This window comes from Triturus cristatus, chromosome 1_2, assembly GCF_964204655.1.
Source record: "Triturus cristatus chromosome 1_2, aTriCri1.1, whole genome shotgun sequence".
In the NCBI taxonomy this organism is placed as follows: domain Eukaryota; kingdom Metazoa; phylum Chordata; class Amphibia; order Caudata; family Salamandridae; genus Triturus; species Triturus cristatus.
This window is the reverse complement of record NC_140580.1, coordinates 96,992,586-97,011,433: the sequence shown is the minus strand read 5'-3', so window position 1 is coordinate 97,011,433 and position 18,848 is coordinate 96,992,586. Positions and strand designations below refer to the sequence as shown.

General features: G+C 43.2%; 1 protein-coding gene across 2 annotated transcripts in view; it reads left to right on the top strand.

The window, feature by feature from the left end:
- The window catches only part of INPP5F (inositol polyphosphate-5-phosphatase F), a 943,021-nt gene that overhangs the window by 709,006 nt on the left and 215,167 nt on the right, over nt 1-18,848 (top strand). The window lies entirely within an intron of this gene.

Here is an 18,848-nt window from a genome sequence, read left to right as displayed (position 1 = left end):
ATGGAAAGAAACCTTTATTGAAATCTGTGTATTTTTCCCACGCTGTTTCGGTGTAATCGACAATTGGGAGATCTCTCTGTTGTCTATTGTGTATTAAATGGGTATTTCTGTGATAATCAGGCGGGGCTAGGAAAACAGGTGGCAGAAGGAATGCAATATAACAAGTACCATCCCAATCTAAAGGTAGACATATATATGCGGTCTGGCCACATATGAAGTAGGAATGATGGGAAGCTCTAAATGTAGACTTGCCTTGATCACTGAATTTTATTACAGTGGTGCATTTACTATGGCCCATGTGTATGGAACCATTCTTTCTTATACATAATTCCCCTTTCACTGGGAATACTGACATGGCGGGCAAGATTGGTGTAGCTTCAGACTCAACGTTCAGGATCATGAGGTTAAGTGTAAAATTACCTAATCCATATACTTCATTTTCTAGATCAGTTCCTGTTCTTTTGGGAAGTCCCTCCTTGTTAGGGTAGCAGACTTTAAGCAGAACTAGGTTCAGGTTTCCCCATACCCAGTTGTCTTGATAAACTGCGGAATTTGAATCTAGGGAATTAATCAAACTAAACCATGCTCCACAGGAGCCATTGTGTGTGAACGGATAGGGAAAGAGGGGCAAAACTCCCTTATAGTTCTGATAGGGAGGGAGTCGGCCACATATCCAACAATTTGTGGCATTGCTGGTCTGATGGGAATGATGTAACATACTAATGAATGTGTTGTTGCGCAGCGCAAATCTATAGGACAACTCATGCGGAGGAAATTCGCTAAAAGAATGTTCTGCAGTTATATTGTAAGCATGTTTAAGAATAGGGTAATACATATGCAGTAGTATGCTGGAAAAAATAATCAGAAGACTTAGAAAAAACAAAATTAATAATGTTACTGTGCAGTGACTACGAAGTGATTTACAATACGCATGCTTTTTCAGCTGCATTCGCTGATTTCTTTCTCTATTCCGGTCTAGAGGATACATGTCAGAGACAAATTCAACCGATTCACCTTGGAGAGGACTTAAACAATCAAATTGTCTGACTTACTAGACCTCAATTTTAGTTTATAAATTTCTGAGTTCGATTGCTCAACCAAGGGGAGCTTTGAGTCTGTCTTTGAGGGAATACAGGGTTGAGTATTTATACTGGATGGTAGTCCATAAAATTTCTTGATATGACTCGAGTGCAACCACCCTTTTCTTCCCTCGATTTTCACGGCTGTCCTTGTGGTGAGTAGAACCAACTTCGGTGACTTCCACCTAGGATCCAGTTGGGTCTTCCGGTCAAAGTTCCTGACCAGCACCAGGTCACCAGGAACCACGTCATGGGGCTTCACCTCAGTATTATCGGGAAAAGCTGCGGATACCTGTGAACGACAAGATTGTAGTGCAGACATCAAGGAAGCCAGGTAATCTGTCAGCATATTACAGTCAACATCAGTTATTTTGCGAGGTATAGGCGTCCCCCACATATTTGGTGGTCTACCGAAGATCACCTCATACGGGGATAGCCCAGTTCGAGAATGTGCTACCATTCTCATGTAAAAGAGCGCAACTGGTAAGGCTACTATCCAGTCGACACCTTTTTCCCTACATATTTTGGACAATCTCATTTTCAGAGTTTGATTATGGCGTTCCACAAGACCTGCTGCCTCGGGATGTCGGACACAGTGAAATTTCCATTGATAGCCTAATAGAAGGGAAACGTGTTTCATTAGTTCGGATGAGAACGGCTGGCCGTTATCTGAGTAGACAACACGTGGTAAACCGTACCGTGGGAAGAATTCTCGAACTAACTGTTTGGCAGTAGTCGGGGCAGTGTAATCTGAAACCGGGTATGCTTCTGTCCAACGGGAAAGAGCACAGACAACTACGAGAACATATTTGAATCCTCGACATCGTTCCATCTGGATATAATCCATCTGGAGGACTTCAAAAGCGTGATCGGGAGTTTGAAATCCACCCTGTTCTACGGGGGTGCTTTTACCTGGATTAAACTGACAACATATCATACAGGTACGAACCTTTTGTTTAGCTGCGGCTCGCAAGTGTTTGTTGAACCAAATGTGTTGAATACTGTCTAGCATAGCTTTTTCTCCTAGGTGCGCTGGACTATGTATTGTGTTAATGATGACTTGGACCATTGAGTCGGGAAGAAACCATATAGATTTTTCCTTCGTCATCCATCCCTGATCTGTTTGGATCCCTCCTAATTCAGTCCATTTCTTTATTTCTTCTGGTGTAGCATGTGTCTGTATGTCAATTACATCAAGGGCGGGATCCTTAACTGTCATGCAATGTGTTGGTGTCGGAACTATTGTCTTTGTCATGTCAGTTGTGTGAGTCTGATTCTGAGCAGTCTGTTTAGCTGTTCTGTCAGCTAGGTCATTACCCTGAGAAATGATATCGGTAACTTTTGTATGGGCTTTGCATTTCATAATCGATATTGCAGTAGGTAGATGAATCGCGTCTAATAGGGTTTGAATGAGGGGTCCGTGCTGGATGTGGGCACCGTGAGAAGTTAAATAACCTCTCTCTCGCCACAGCACGCCGAAGTCATGGACGACTCCGAATGCATAACGTGAATCTGTGTATATGTTGACTTTTTTACTTTTGGCTTGAATACAGGCTTGTGTCAGAGCGATGAGCTCTGCTGCTTGAGCTGACAAAATGTTAATACGATTTGTTTCAATGACTTCAGTGTCTGTTGTGACTGCGTAAGCGGCCACTAACTCTCCTGTACTTGTTCTCATACATGACCCATCTACATACAATGTCAAGTCTGGATCTGACAAAGGGATATCTGTCAAGTCTTGTCTGGGTTTCGTCGTGATAGTAATGACTTCGACACAATCATGTGCCAATGGATCTGTTCCGCCCACTGGTAACAGTGTGGCAGGGTTTAATGTATTGCAACGTCTGATTTCTATATGTGGCTGAAATAATGTCAGTTCGTAACCGGTGAGTCTCGCTATAGTCAAGTGTTGTGTTTGTGTGCGGTTCAAGAGAACCTCTACTGCATGTGGTACTTGTACTGTCAATTGATGTCCTAACACTATGGCATCGCTTTGTCTGATAGCTAAAGCTGTTGCTGCCACTGATTTCAGGCACGCAGGAAGAGCCTGAGCTACTGGATCCAATGTACTAGAGAAATAAGCACATGGTTTGTGTGATCCTGCTTGTTCCTGAGTGAGTACTGACAGGGCAGTACCTTCGCGTTCTGTAACAAAGAGTGTAAACTGTTTACTGTAACATGGTGTTGCTAAAACAGGTGCTTGACATAAAGCTTTCTTTAAGCTTTCAAAGGCATGTGTATGTTCTGGAGTCCAAGGGAGGACAGTCGATGTGGCTGTCTCCTGTGTTGTTAACTGGATGAGTGGTTTTGCTAGAAATGCATATTGAGGGATCCACTGCCTACAGTATGAAGTGAGGCCTATAAAAGCCCGTACCTCCTTTTGTGTCTTGGGTGGTGGCATGTTAGCGATTAACTGGATGCGGTCGGATGTAAGCTGCCTTCCCTCCTTGGACAGCGAGTGCCCAAGGTAAACAACTCGCTGGACACAGAATTGCAGCTTAGAAGGGGACACCTTGTGCCCCTTGTCAGCCAGAAATTTCAAAACCGTCAGTGACGCTTTTTCACATTCAGGTTCGCTTCGAGCGGTGATCAGTAGATCATCGACATATTGAAGCAAGGCCGTGTTAACTGGCATGTAGATACTGTCGAGTTCTCGTTTCAGTGCTTGGCTATAGATGCTGGGGCTTTCTGTAAATCCTTGAGGTGCGCGTGTGAATTTAAAACTTCGTCCATTTAAACTGAATCCGAACAAATATTGACTTCCCGGATCGATTGGGACACTAAAGAAAGCATTCTTGAGATCAATTACAGTGAAAAACGTTGCTTCTGAGTCAATAGCTGTTAGTAATGAAGAGATATCTGGGACCACAGGGTATTGTGGCACAATACATTTATTTAATTCGCGCAGATCAATAACTAATCGATATACTGGTGGAGCGTTTGGATCCGTTCTTTTAAGAATCGGAATTATCGGAGAATTACATACATTGGAGTCAGTTTCGACAACCACTCCTTGTGCAATGAGCTCGTCAATGATTTGCAGTAAAGCCACAACAGCATCGGGTGGTAATTTATATTGTCGCATTCGTGGTAGTATTACTCCTGTTTTTAATGTGACACGATATGGTGTAATATTCATGCAACCAACATCAGTGGGGCCTTGTGCCCATAAATGTGTAGGTAAATTCTGCAGTCGGTGATCCATGTCTCTGGACACGTAGTGACCTTTGAAGTCACGTAGAAATAGTCGTACTCCTTCCGGAGAACAACATATTATAGCTCCTAGAGCTTTCAATGTTTTTATACCTAACAAGTTTTCTGGACATGATTTAGTGAGCAATAAATCTGTAGTACGTGTCAATGGACCAATCGTAAGTGGAAGAGGTTGTGTTACGTCATTTATTATAGGTTTTCCTGAGAATCCAAGGGAAATATTTTGTGAGCCTGAGAGGGGTGCCCCTGGAACTTCACTGCGTCGTATAGTCGTTCTGCTTGCCCCTGTATCAAGTAAAAACTTTCTGTCTTCCCCTAATAGTTCACTATGTACATAAGGTCCCTCTTGGTCTACAGGAACCTCAATAAGGGGTAAGCCAACTTCCCTCTCTAGGCTATCTCATGAATATCGCTGATAATCGGGATAATCTGCTTGTGCATACTGGTACATCTGTTGTGTTGTCGCTTGTGTTGCAGCAATAGGCTGCGCTTGTGGTGATGCTACGATCTGTTGTGGAGCTCCTTGTTGCGGAGCTAGTTGTTGCGGAGCTAACCTAGGTTGTGCATGCTGAGGGATTTGTTGTTTATTCTGATCCTGTCTAGGTGGACGTGGTCTCTCCTGGGTTCTACCTGTAGCAATATTATGTTTCAGGACTGGACAATCGTGTATATAATGACCTTGTTGTTTACAATAGTTGCATGTCCCTTTCGTAGGACCTGCGGAATCACCCTTTTGATGACTATCGGCTGGAACTGACTGTGCAACAAGCATTTTCATTTTTGTATCTTTCATACGTCTTTGTTCGTGTTCTTGTTCTTCTCTAATTCTATTGTGGTGATATTGTAACATCTGTAGCATCTGTGATGGGGTATTACCTTGCCAGGTACTTTCGAATTTTAATACTCTATTCTTAACTTGCAGGAGGGAATTTTCAACTAATTTTGTCACAAACAGATGTGGATATGACTCACTACTGGCTTTTATACCACTATTTATACCAAAACATTTTTCAAATCGGGAATAGAAATCACTAGTGTCTTCATCTGGCTTTTGTTTACAGGCTGAGATTGCACCCCAGTCTTCCTTTTTCGTAGTTAATAAACGTGGCAGTACCTGTATTAGTAATCCTGCTAGTGCTGTAGTCTTTTCCCCAAGCCCTGCTCCTGCAGCTCGGGCCTTTTCTTCGTTTTCTAATGCTGTCCAATCTATCTTTTGGTCTCCCACCTCCCATTCTTTTTCTTTGAGTTTTTCATAAACGCCGGCGGGTAAGAGGACTTTTAATATTTTCATAATGTCGGGGTAGGTATACTCTCCCATGAGTAACATGTCTTTTATCTCACGGTGGAAACCTGCTGGGTCCTTGTCATGGCTGGGTACTACTTTCTTCATTTCTAATAATTCTAATTTAGTTATAGGTGTGTACACAAACACGCGTGTGAAATTATCACCGGCACCTCTAATTGGGTGTACTTCGCGTAACGGGTTCTGTCTATCTATGTGATACATTTTTCTTCCCATAAAGGGAACTGGAACGTGTTCTGGGCATACGAAATTTAAATATTGGTTTCGGGATTCTAGAATTTCCTTAATCAAATCAGTACCTGACCCTCTCCATATATTCGTGAGTAGTTCTGTCAATATGTCAGGTAAGGGTCCTGGATCGGAGTGTTGGCTTTTATATAATATAAGGAGGTGTTGAATCATGTATATACTAGCTAAGCGCTGTTCATATGGGTCTAGATTCAGAAACGTGTGTGTAAGTACATCATCATTGTATTCGCCGGGACTGTCAGCCCATTGTACTGCTGACCTGGCTAATTCTTGTTCGTCCATGGAATCGAGCATGTGGTACCCCCTTCGATCTCGGAGTAATTTATCAGCGGCCTGGAATAAGTGTTCAGGGGATTTTGTATTTAGCATAGGGTTTGGAAAATGTCTATTATATTCTGGACGTATTGGACGTACCGGATCATTAAAACCTCTGGTATTGTTATGGTGTTTTCCTCTACCTACATAAGCTATCGTTTCTACTTGCTCTGACTCTTGCTCCTCCTCTTCTCTGTTTAGGTCAGCGGCGTCTACCTCTAATCTTTCTTCGTGTATTCCTTCTACTTCTTTGCGGATCTTTCGGTACATGGCGACTATACATAACTGTTTATCATGTCTCCCTTCTGATATATTCTGACCCCAAGTGACAAGTTTTTGCATTTCTTCCGGATTTACCCCAGGCCGGTCTTGATTTCTGATTACACAGTTTATGAGGAAACGTAACAGTTGTCCTTGTACCTCCGCTTTCTGGTACTCCATGGCTCTGCTAATACTTTCAGGACCTCGCCCTGACTGGACAAAGTGATACATATTTTCTAAATGTGTAGTCATTCCTGGTAGCTTCGTTAAATATATTGCAGCTCGTCGAATACGTAATGATGACAGCAGCATTTCGTCCCGTTTACCGGGCACAGGATCATATCTACAATCTACTAGAAGTTCCTTAAGCATGTCGGGAGTTGCTAGTTTGGGCGTACGTTGGTGTGCTAATTCTCTAAGGGAAAATTTATTTCCCCTGGGTGGCGTAGAAAAAATGTCTGTCGTACCTCCTGTAGCACCGCCTGGGGTGCTGGACGTGAAAGGATTTGTTGAAGGTGAAACAGAGATTGTAGATGCAGGAAAAACTGTAGAGACGGACGGGCCTGTTGGAACTTGTGTAGGAGTTTGTAGTTGCGGGGGTACAGACGTATGCTCTTGGTGTTGAACACCATCGGCAAGCGATGTGGGTGGTATGGCATTAGCATACTCGGGAGCTGCGTCGTCTAAATAGGAGGAAAGAAAAACGTCCTTTGCTGTTTTGGGATGTGATTTGGGATGTGCTTTTATCGGAAACAATGGAGGTGGCAAGTCTTTTGGTATTTCCGGAGTAGCCTTAGGTAACCCTTCGGCCAGAAGTGGATACATACCATTCATAAGGGCGTTTCTTTGTCTGTCTACTTGTTCTGAGTTTACTCGGGTACCTTCCTCAAGTAATAGATTTTCTCGAGCTTTATTTGAATTCTCTCTACCTTTCTCTTCCTGTCTGAGTGCTTTTTCTGTACGTCTATATGATTCTTTACGCCATAATTCAATGGCATCTTTCTGTGACTGTCTGGCTTTCTTTTTCCATAATTCTTCTTCTACTCTCATGATGCAATCTGCATCCCAGGTCCCTGCTGCGGGCCATCTCTGACTCTCTGGCAGATCCTTGGTGTAGTCCACCCATAAATCAAGAAATAATACGGCATCTAGACCATGCTTATGATACATAAAGTATCCTGGAGTGTCCCTAGGTGGAATGGGAACAGCTTCTTCGAGTACCCCTTTTCTAGTTTTGATCTGTCTTAGTTTCGAAAAGAGCGGCATTTTTTAGACCTTATTACTAGAACACACTTTATACAAAGAAACACAATAATGAACAATCATTCACACCACAATATATAGAACTTATTTAAAACATTTAACGCTTAACAATTTTACGAACACTGATAACTAATAGAAAACTAGTTACTGACATTATACTGATACTAGATAATACTTATTTATATGCAAGACATACTATATATACTGCTAAACAGTACAGATACACTGCTGAAACAGTGCAGACCGGATTTGTGTACCCAAACCCGTCTTGACCGGCACAGACTATGTGCACGTAAAATGCCTCCCCGGTAATGGTACTCACCGGGTAGCTCGGAACGGAAGGCCTCGGAACGGAACTGAAACTGGACCGGACTGGACTCGACTCGACTGGACTCGGAACTTCGGAACCTGGTGGGACTCTGTATACCTCGGATCTTGCTCTCTCAGCTAGGCTCTGGTCGGGATACTTCGCACTTCTCACCGCCTCGTCTGGGTGTTGATCGCAGCCTCAGTTGCCCCCGCTTGGCCGGAGGGAGATACAGGAAATCCTGCAGGTACGCGTTTTTGTCCGTTCAGCTGTGGCAGGAGACCGGGCCTGCAACGCACCGCCGGCGCGTGAGATGAGAAAGTGTCCCTATTCGGGCGCCAATTTATGTGGTAAATATTTCGTTACCGGTACTATTTTTTATGCGGTAAAGTCTTAGTGAGAATAACTCAGTAAAAATAAGAGGCAGAATCCGTGGTATTAGAGGTTTTAAAGGGCTTTATTCCTATACAAAGGAATCCAATTCGAATTGTGGGCCTTCTGTTCCATCACCACGAAAGTTCAGGAAGGAAGGGCGCATACATTATTGACAGGTAATCACTTTTATAAGATTTACATTATAGTGTAACAGATGCAGGAGGCGTAACAGCTGATAAGAGAGATAAAATATGCATACGTAACCAAAGAAGGCGTGAACATGGGTGTAACTAAAAATACGTCATTAAACATGATGTCACAAATGGGTGGATCCATAGAAGAATCCTGCAATGTCAGCAGAAATATTTGGCAGAGATGCGCGCGCAGCCGCATGACGTGTGATTGACGTGCAACTAGAGAGTGAAGGGGACTTGACATTTAGCTCTACATGTGGAGACAGAAGTCTGGGGTTATGTCAACCTAATCCCTAATCATATCTAATATCCTATGTTTAAAGAACTGTGTTATCCAAAAGGAGAGGTCTCTTAGGATAGAATCTTATTCTATACTGACTATACTGACTGTTAGTGCGTGTACAAGCGTCTAAGTGTCTACACTAGATGCGAGGGGGTAGGAATATTCCATGGTAACGGGGCTATGAATTACTTGCATGAGGACAGCGAGGCCTGGCCCCTTTGCACGGTAGCTGAAGGAATGTTTACCTAAACTACTAGACAGGAATGCATCGGGTGAGGAGCGAAGCAGATAATCTTGAAGGTGAAATACAGTTTTTGGCAGGCAACTGGCTGGATCAGGCACCGTTAGCCGCGCAGGGAGTAGGACAAAGTTCATGGATACAGATGCTGGCTCGGACTGGAGCTTTCAGAGGCAGAAGGCAGAAAAAGGCTTGATGACAGAATTCAGGGCCTACTCGCCTGAATCTGTAAAATGTGGAAAGTGAACCACATAAAGTCGGTGGCCTTTCATACTTAGGAATGAAATATCTGACCCATTCATGGTGGATCTGAAAGAGGACATGTTGACGGTGGACGCACATATATTTGCGTCTTCAAAACTGGAGTAGGAGGGAACATACATGTACTTATAGCATGCACATGGAGCCGTTGGGGTCTACGATAGGGGACATAACTGATCACAAAATTCATATTTCCTCATTCCCTCCTTGTCCCCTACGGACCCTCAGGAGATATCGATCTTCATCAATCCATCGATCTGTTCATATAGCATCATTTGTTCTTCTTTCTTCTTCCGGGATCTTGAATGAAAACTTGGAGGTGGGATACACGATGTGGCACACAGACCACAAATCGCTGGCCCACATTGTAGACATAAGCAGCAACTGAATAGTATGAGGAGGCCAATACCTAGGAAGGATAATATTCTCCATCCCCAGGCTGACAACACGCCCCAGAACCAACCGGACCAAGTCCATGTGCCTGGACTCTGGTGTATCTGGCTTATAATCTTATGAAGGCGAGTTATGGCTTTATATACTGACGGCGAATTTTCTGGTATGAAAATGCAACAACTTGATCCGATGACCCTACAAGCTCCGCCCCTATCGGCCAGGATGACGTCAAGGACAAGACGATTTTGAAGCACAACAATCCGCATAGCAGACTGTTCTTCTGTTAAATTGCCTAAGGCGGAAATAGTTTCGTTCACTACTGCTTCAAGGGTTCTGGTTAATCTACGTATCAGCTTACTATTAGTGACTGTACCTATATATGGAAAGAAACCTTTATTGAAATCTGTGTATTTTTCCCACGCTGTTTCGGTGTAATCGACAATTGGGAGATCTCTCTGTTGTCTATTGTGTATTAAATGGGTATTTCTGTGATAATCAGGCGGGGCTAGGAAAACAGGTGGCAGAAGGAATGCTATATAACAAGTACCATCCCAATCTAAAGGTAGACATATATATGCGGTCTGGCCACATATGAAGTAGGAATGATGGGAAGCTCTAAATGTAGACTTGCCTTGATCACTGAATTTTATTACAGTGGTGCATTTACTATGGCCCATGTGTATGGAACCATTCTTTCTTATACATAATTCCCCTTTCACTGGGAATACTGACATGGCGGGCAAGATTGGTGTAGCTTCAGACTCAACGTTCAGGATCATGAGGTTAAGTGTAAAATTACCTAATCCATATACTTCATTTTCTAGATCAGTTCCTGTTCTTTTGGGAAGTCCCTCCTTGTTAGGGTAGCAGACTTTAAGCAGAACTAGGTTCAGGTTTCCCCATACCCAGTTGTCTTGATAAACTGCGGAATTTGAATCTAGGGAATTAATCAAACTAAACCATGCTCCACAGGAGCCATTGTGTGTGAACGGATAGGGAAAGAGGGGCAAAACTCCCTTATAGTTCTGATAGGGAGGGAGTCGGCCACATATCCAACAATTTGTGGCATTGCTGGTCTGATGGGAATGATGTAACATACTAATGAATGTGTTGTTGCGCAGCGCAAATCTATAGGACAACTCATGCGGAGGAAATTCGCTAAAAGAATGTTCTGCAGTTATATTGTAAGCATGTTTAAGAATAGGGTAATACATATGCAGTAGTATGCTGGAAAAAATAATCAGAAGACTTAGAAAAAACAAAATTAATAATGTTACTGTGCAGTGACTACGAAGTGATTTACAATACGCATGCTTTTTCAGCTGCATTCGCTGATTTCTTTCTCTATTCCGGTCTAGAGGATACATGTCAGAGACAAATTCAACCGATTCACCTTGGAGAGGACTTAAACAATCAAATTGTCTGACTTACTAGACCTCAATTTTAGTTTATAAATTTCTGAGTTCGATTGCTCAACCAAGGGGAGCTTTGAGTCTGTCTTTGAGGGAATACAGGGTTGAGTATTTATACTGGATGGTAGTCCATAAAATTTCTTGATATGACTCGAGTGCAACCACCCTTTTCTTCCCTCGATTTTCACGGCTGTCCTTGTGGTGAGTAGAACCAACTTCGGTGACTTCCACCTAGGATCCAGTTGGGTCTTCCGGTCAAAGTTCCTGACCAGCACCAGGTCACCAGGAACCACGTCATGGGGCTTCACCTCAGTATTATCGGGAAAAGCTGCGGATACCTGTGAACGACAAGATTGTAGTGCAGACATCAAGGAAGCCAGGTAATCTGTCAGCATATTACAGTCAACATCAGTTATTTTGCGAGGTATAGGCGTCCCCCACATATTTGGTGGTCTACCGAAGATCACCTCATACGGGGATAGCCCAGTTCGAGAATGTGCTACCATTCTCATGTAAAAGAGCGCAACTGGTAAGGCTACTATCCAGTCGACACCTTTTTCCCTACATATTTTGGACAATCTAATTTTCAGAGTTTGATTATGGCGTTCCACAAGACCTGCTGCCTCGGGATGTCGGACACAGTGAAATTTCCATTGATAGCCTAATAGAAGGGAAACGTGTTTCATTAGTTCGGATGAGAACGGCTGGCCGTTATCTGAGTAGACAACACGTGGTAAACCGTACCGTGGGAAGAATTCTCGAACTAACTGTTTGGCAGTAGTCGGGGCAGTGTAATCTGAAACCGGGTATGCTTCTGTCCAACGGGAAAGAGCACAGACAACTACGAGAACATATTTGAATCCTCGACATCGTTCCATCTGGATATAATCCATCTGGAGGACTTCAAAAGCGTGATCGGGAGTTTGAAATCCACCCTGTTCTACGGGGGTGCTTTTACCTGGATTAAACTGACAACATATCATACAGGTACGAACCTTTTGTTTAGCTGCGGCTCGCAAGTGTTTGTTGAACCAAATGTGTTGAATACTGTCTAGCATAGCTTTTTCTCCTAGGTGTGCTGGACTATGTATTGTGTTAATGATGACTTGGACCATTGAGTCGGGAAGAAACCATATAGATTTTTCCTTCGTCATCCATCCCTGATCTGTTTGGATCCCTCCTAATTCAGTCCATTTCTTTATTTCTTCTGGTGTAGCATGTGTCTGTATGTCAATTACATCAAGGGCGGGATCCTTAACTGTCATGCAATGTGTTGGTGTCGGAACTATTGTCTTTGTCATGTCAGTTGTGTGAGTCTGATTCTGAGCAGTCTGTTTAGCTGTTCTGTCAGCTAGGTCATTACCCTGAGAAATGATATCGGTAACTTTTGTATGGGCTTTGCATTTCATAATCGATATTGCAGTAGGTAGATGAATCGCGTCTAATAGGGTTTGAATGAGGGGTCCGTGCTGGATGTGGGCACCGTGAGAAGTTAAATAACCTCTCTCTCGCCACAGCACGCCGAAGTCATGGACGACTCCGAATGCATAACGTGAATCTGTGTATATGTTGACTTTTTTACTTTTGGCTTGAATACAGGCTTGTGTCAGAGCGATGAGCTCTGCTGCTTGAGCTGACAAAATGTTAATACGATTTGTTTCAATGACTTCAGTGTCTGTTGTGACTGCGTAAGCGGCCACTAACTCTCCTGTACTTGTTCTCATACATGACCCATCTACATACAATGTCAAGTCTGGATCTGACAAAGGGATATCTGTCAAGTCTTGTCTGGGTTTCGTCGTGATAGTAATGACTTCGACACAATCATGTGCCAATGGATCTGTTCCGCCCACTGGTAACAGTGTGGCAGGGTTTAATGTATTGCAACGTCTGATTTCTATATGTGGCTGAAATAATGTCAGTTCGTAACCGGTGAGTCTCGCTATAGTCAAGTGTTGTGTTTGTGTGCGGTTCAAGAGAACCTCTACTGCATGTGGTACTTGTACTGTCAATTGATGTCCTAACACTATGGCATCGCTTTGTCTGATAGCTAAAGCTGTTGCTGCCACTGATTTCAGGCACGCAGGAAGAGCCTGAGCTACTGGATCCAATGTACTAGAGAAATAAGCACATGGTTTGTGTGATCCTGCTTGTTCCTGAGTGAGTACTGACAGGGCAGTACCTTCGCGTTCTGTAACAAAGAGTGTAAACTGTTTACTGTAACATGGTGTTGCTAAAACAGGTGCTTGACATAAAGCTTTCTTTAAGCTTTCAAAGGCATGTGTATGTTCTGGAGTCCAAGGGAGGACAGTCGATGTGGCTGTCTCCTGTGTTGTTAACTGGATGAGTGGTTTTGCTAGAAATGCATATTGAGGGATCCACTGCCTACAGTATGAAGTGAGGCCTATAAAAGCCCGTACCTCCTTTTGTGTCTTGGGTGGTGGCATGTTAGCGATTAACTGGATGCGGTCGGATGTAAGCTGCCTTCCCTCCTTGGACAGCGAGTGCCCAAGGTAAACAACTCGCTGGACACAGAATTGCAGCTTAGAAGGGGACACCTTGTGCCCCTTGTCAGCCAGAAATTTCAAAACCGTCAGTGACGCTTTTTCACATTCAGGTTCGCTTCGAGCGGTGATCAGTAGATCATCGACATATTGAAGCAAGGCCGTGTTAACTGGCATGTAGATACTGTCGAGTTCTCGTTTCAGTGCTTGGCTATAGATGCTGGGGCTTTCTGTAAATCCTTGAGGTGCGCGTGTGAATTTAAAACTTCGTCCATTTAAACTGAATCCGAACAAATATTGACTTCCCGGATCGATTGGGACACTAAAGAAAGCATTCTTGAGATCAATTACAGTGAAAAACGTTGCTTCTGAGTCAATAGCTGTTAGTAATGAAGAGATATCTGGGACCACAGGGTATTGTGGCACAATACATTTATTTAATTCGCGCAGATCAATAACTAATCGATATACTGGTGGAGCGTTTGGATCCGTTCTTTTAAGAATCGGAATTATCGGAGAATTACATACATTGGAGTCAGTTTCGACAACCACTCCTTGTGCAATGAGCTCGTCAATGATTTGCAGTAAAGCCACAACAGCATCGGGTGGTAATTTATATTGTCGCATTCGTGGTAGTATTACTCCTGTTTTTAATGTGACACGATATGGTGTAATATTCATGCAACCAACATCAGTGGGGCCTTGTGCCCATAAATGTGTAGGTAAATTCTGCAGTCGGTGATCCATGTCTCTGGACACGTAGTGACCTTTGAAGTCACGTAGAAATAGTCGTACTCCTTCCGGAGAACAACATATTATAGCTCCTAGAGCTTTCAATGTTTTTATACCTAACAAGTTTTCTGGACATGATTTAGTGAGCAATAAATCTGTAGTACGTGTCAATGGACCAATCGTAAGTGGAAGAGGTTGTGTTACGTCATTTATTATAGGTTTTCCTGAGAATCCAAGGGAAATATTTTGTGAGCCTGAGAGGGGTGCCCCTGGAACTTCACTGCGTCGTATAGTCGTTCTGCTTGCCCCTGTATCAAGTAAAAACTTTCTGTCTTCCCCTAATAGTTCACTATGTACATAAGGTCCCTCTTGGTCTACAGGAACCTCAATAAGGGGTAAGCCAACTTCCCTCTCTAGGCTATCTCATGAGTATCGCTGATAATCGGGATAATCTGCTTGTGCATACTGGTACATCTGTTGTGTTGTCGCTTGTGTTGCAGCAATAGGCTGCGCTTGTGGTGATGCTACGATCTGTTGTGGAGCTCCTTGTTGCGGAGCTAGTTGTTGCGGAGCTAACCTAGGTTGTGCATGCTGAGGGATTTGTTGTTTATTCTGATCCTGTCTAGGTGGACGTGGTCTCTCCTGGGTTCTACCTGTAGCAATATTATGTTTCAGGACTGGACAATCGTGTATATAATGACCTTGTTGTTTACAATAGTTGCATGTCCCTTTCGTAGGACCTGCGGAATCACCCTTTTGATGACTATCGGCTGGAACTGACTGTGCAACAAGCATTTTCATTTTTGTATCTTTCATACGTCTTTGTTCGTGTTCTTGTTCTTCTCTAATTCTATTGTGGTGATATTGTAACATCTGTAGCATCTGTGATGGGGTATTACCTTGCCAGGTACTTTCGAATTTTAATACTCTATTCTTAACTTGCAGGAGGGAATTTTCAACTAATTTTGTCACAAACAGATGTGGATATGACTCACTACTGGCTTTTATACCACTATTTATACCAAAACATTTTTCAAATCGGGAATAGAAATCACTAGTGTCTTCATCTGGCTTTTGTTTACAGGCTGAGATTGCACCCCAGTCTTCCTTTTTCGTAGTTAATAAACGTGGCAGTACCTGTATTAGTAATCCTGCTAGTGCTGTAGTCTTTTCCCCAAGCCCTGCTCCTGCAGCTCGGGCCTTTTCTTCGTTTTCTAATGCTGTCCAATCTATCTTTTGGTCTCCCACCTCCCATTCTTTTTCTTTGAGTTTTTCATAAACGCCGGCGGGTAAGAGGACTTTTAATATTTTCATAATGTCGGGGTAGGTATACTCTCCCATGAGTAACATGTCTTTTATCTCACGGTGGAAACCTGCTGGGTCCTTGTCATGGCTGGGTACTACTTTCTTCATTTCTAATAATTCTAATTTAGTTATAGGTGTGTACACAAACACGCGTGTGAAATTATCACCGGCACCTCTAATTGGGTGTACTTCGCGTAACGGGTTCTGTCTATCTATGTGATACATTTTTCTTCCCATAAAGGGAACTGGAACGTGTTCTGGGCATACGAAATTTAAATATTGGTTTCGGGATTCTAGAATTTCCTTAATCAAATCAGTACCTGACCCTCTCCATATATTCGTGAGTAGTTCTGTCAATATGTCAGGTAAGGGTCCTGGATCGGAGTGTTGGCTTTTATATAATATAAGGAGGTGTTGAATCATGTATATACTAGCTAAGCGCTGTTCATATGGGTCTAGATTCAGAAACGTGTGTGTAAGTACATCATCATTGTATTCGCCGGGACTGTCAGCCCATTGTACTGCTGACCTGGCTAATTCTTGTTCGTCCATGGAATCGAGCATGTGGTACCCCCTTCGATCTCGGAGTAATTTATCAGCGGCCTGGAATAAGTGTTCAGGGGATTTTGTATTTAGCATAGGGTTTGGAAAATGTCTATTATATTCTGGACGTATTGGACGTACCGGATCATTAAAACCTCTGGTATTGTTATGGTGTTTTCCTCTACCTACATAAGCTATCGTTTCTACTTGCTCTGACTCTTGCTCCTCCTCTTCTCTGTTTAGGTCAGCGGCGTCTACCTCTAATCTTTCTTCGTGTATTCCTTCTACTTCTTTGCGGATCTTTCGGTACATGGCGACTATACATAACTGTTTATCATGTCTCCCTTCTGATATATTCTGACCCCAAGTGACAAGTTTTTGCATTTCTTCCGGATTTACCCCAGGCCGGTCTTGATTTCTGATTACACAGTTTATGAGGAAACGTAACAGTTGTCCTTGTACCTCCGCTTTCTGGTACTCCATGGCTCTGCTAATACTTTCAGGACCTCGCCCTGACTGGACAAAGTGATACATATTTTCTAAATGTGTAGTCATTCCTGGTAGCTTCGTTAAATATATTGCAGCTCGTCGAATACGTAATGATGACAGCAGCATTTCGTCCCGTTTACCGGGCACAGGATCATATCTACAATCTACTAGAAGTTCCTTAAGCATGTCGGGAGTTGCTAGTTTGGGCGTACGTTGGTGTGCTAATTCTCTAAGGGAAAATTTATTTCTCCTGGGTGGCGTAGAAAAAATGTCTGTCGTACCTCCTGTAGCACCGCCTGGGGTGCTGGACGTGAAAGGATTTGTTGAAGGTGAAACAGAGATTGTAGATGCAGGAAAAACTGTAGAGACGGACGGGCCTGTTGGAACTTGTGTAGGAGTTTGTAGTTGCGGGGGTACAGACGTATGCTCTTGGTGTTGAACACCATCGGCAAGCGATGTGGGTGGTATGGCATTAGCATACTCGGGAGCTGCGTCGTCTAAATAGGAGGAAAGAAAAACGTCCTTTGCTGTTTTGGGATGTGATTTGGGATGTGCTTTTATCGGAAACAATGGAGGTGGCAAGTCTTTTGGTATTTCCGGAGTAGCCTTAGGTAACCCTTCGGCCAGAAGTGGATACATACCATTCATAAGGGCGTTTCTTTGTCTGTCTACTTGTTCTGAGTTTACTCGGGTACCTTCCTCAAGTAATAGATTTTCTCGAGCTTTATTTGAATTCTCTCTACCTTTCTCTTCCTGTCTGAGTGCTTTTTCTGTACGTCTATATGATTCTTTACGCCATAATTCAATGGCATCTTTCTGTGACTGTCTGGCTTTCTTTTTCCATAATTCTTCTTCTACTCTCATGATGCAATCTGCATCCCAGGTCCCTGCTGCGGGCCATCTCTGACTCTCTGGCAGATCCTTGGTGTAGTCCACCCATAAATCAAGAAATAATACGGCATCTAGACCATGCTTATGATACATAAAGTATCCTGGAGTGTCCCTAGGTGGAATGGGAACAGCTTCTTCGAGTACCCCTTTTCTAGTTTTGATCTGTCTTAGTTTCGAAAAGAGCGGCATTTTTTAGACCTTATTACTAGAACACACTTTATACAAAGAAACACAATAATGAACAATCATTCACACCACAATATATAGAACTTATTTAAAACATTTAACGCTTAACAGTTTTACGAACACTGATAACTAATAGAAAACTAGTTACTGACATTATACTGATACTAGATAATACTTATTTATATGCAAGACATACTATATATACTGCTAAACAGTACAGATACACTGCTGAAACAGTGCAGACCGGATTTGTGTACCCAAACCCGTCTTGACCGGCACAGACTATGTGCACGTAAAATGCCTCCCCGGTAATGGTACTCACCTGGTAGCTCGGAACGGAAGGCCTCGGAACGGAACTGAAACTGGACCGGACTGGACTCGACTCGACTGGACTCGGAACTTCGGAACCTGGTGGGACTCTGTATACCTCGGATCTTGCTCTCTCAGCTAGGCTCTGGTCGGGATACTTCGCACTTCTCACCGCCTCGTCTGGGTGTTGATCGCAGCCTCAGTTGCCCCCGCTTGGCCGGAGGGAGATACAGGAAATCCTGCAGGTACGCGTTTTTGTCCGTTCAGCTGTGGCAGGAGACCGGGCCTGCAACGCACCGCCGGCGCGTGAGATGAGAAAGTGTCCCTATTCGGGCGCCAATTTATGTGGTAAATATTTCGTTACCGGTACTATTTTTTATGCGGTAAAGTCTTAGTGAGAATAACTCAGTAAAAATAAGAGGCAGAATCCGTGGTATTAGAGGTTTTAAAGGGCTTTATTCCTATACAAAGGAATCCAATTCGAATTGTGGGCCTTCTGTTCCATCACCACGAAAGTTCAGGAAGGAAGGGCGCATACATTATTGACAGGTAATCACTTTTATAAGATTTACATTATAGTGTAACAGATGCAGGAGGCGTAACAGCTGATAAGAGAGATAAAATATGCATACGTAACCAAAGAAGGCGTGAACATGGGTGTAACTAAAAATACGTCATTAAACATGATGTCACAAATGGGTGGATCCATAGAAGAATCCTGCAATGTCAGCAGAAATATTTGG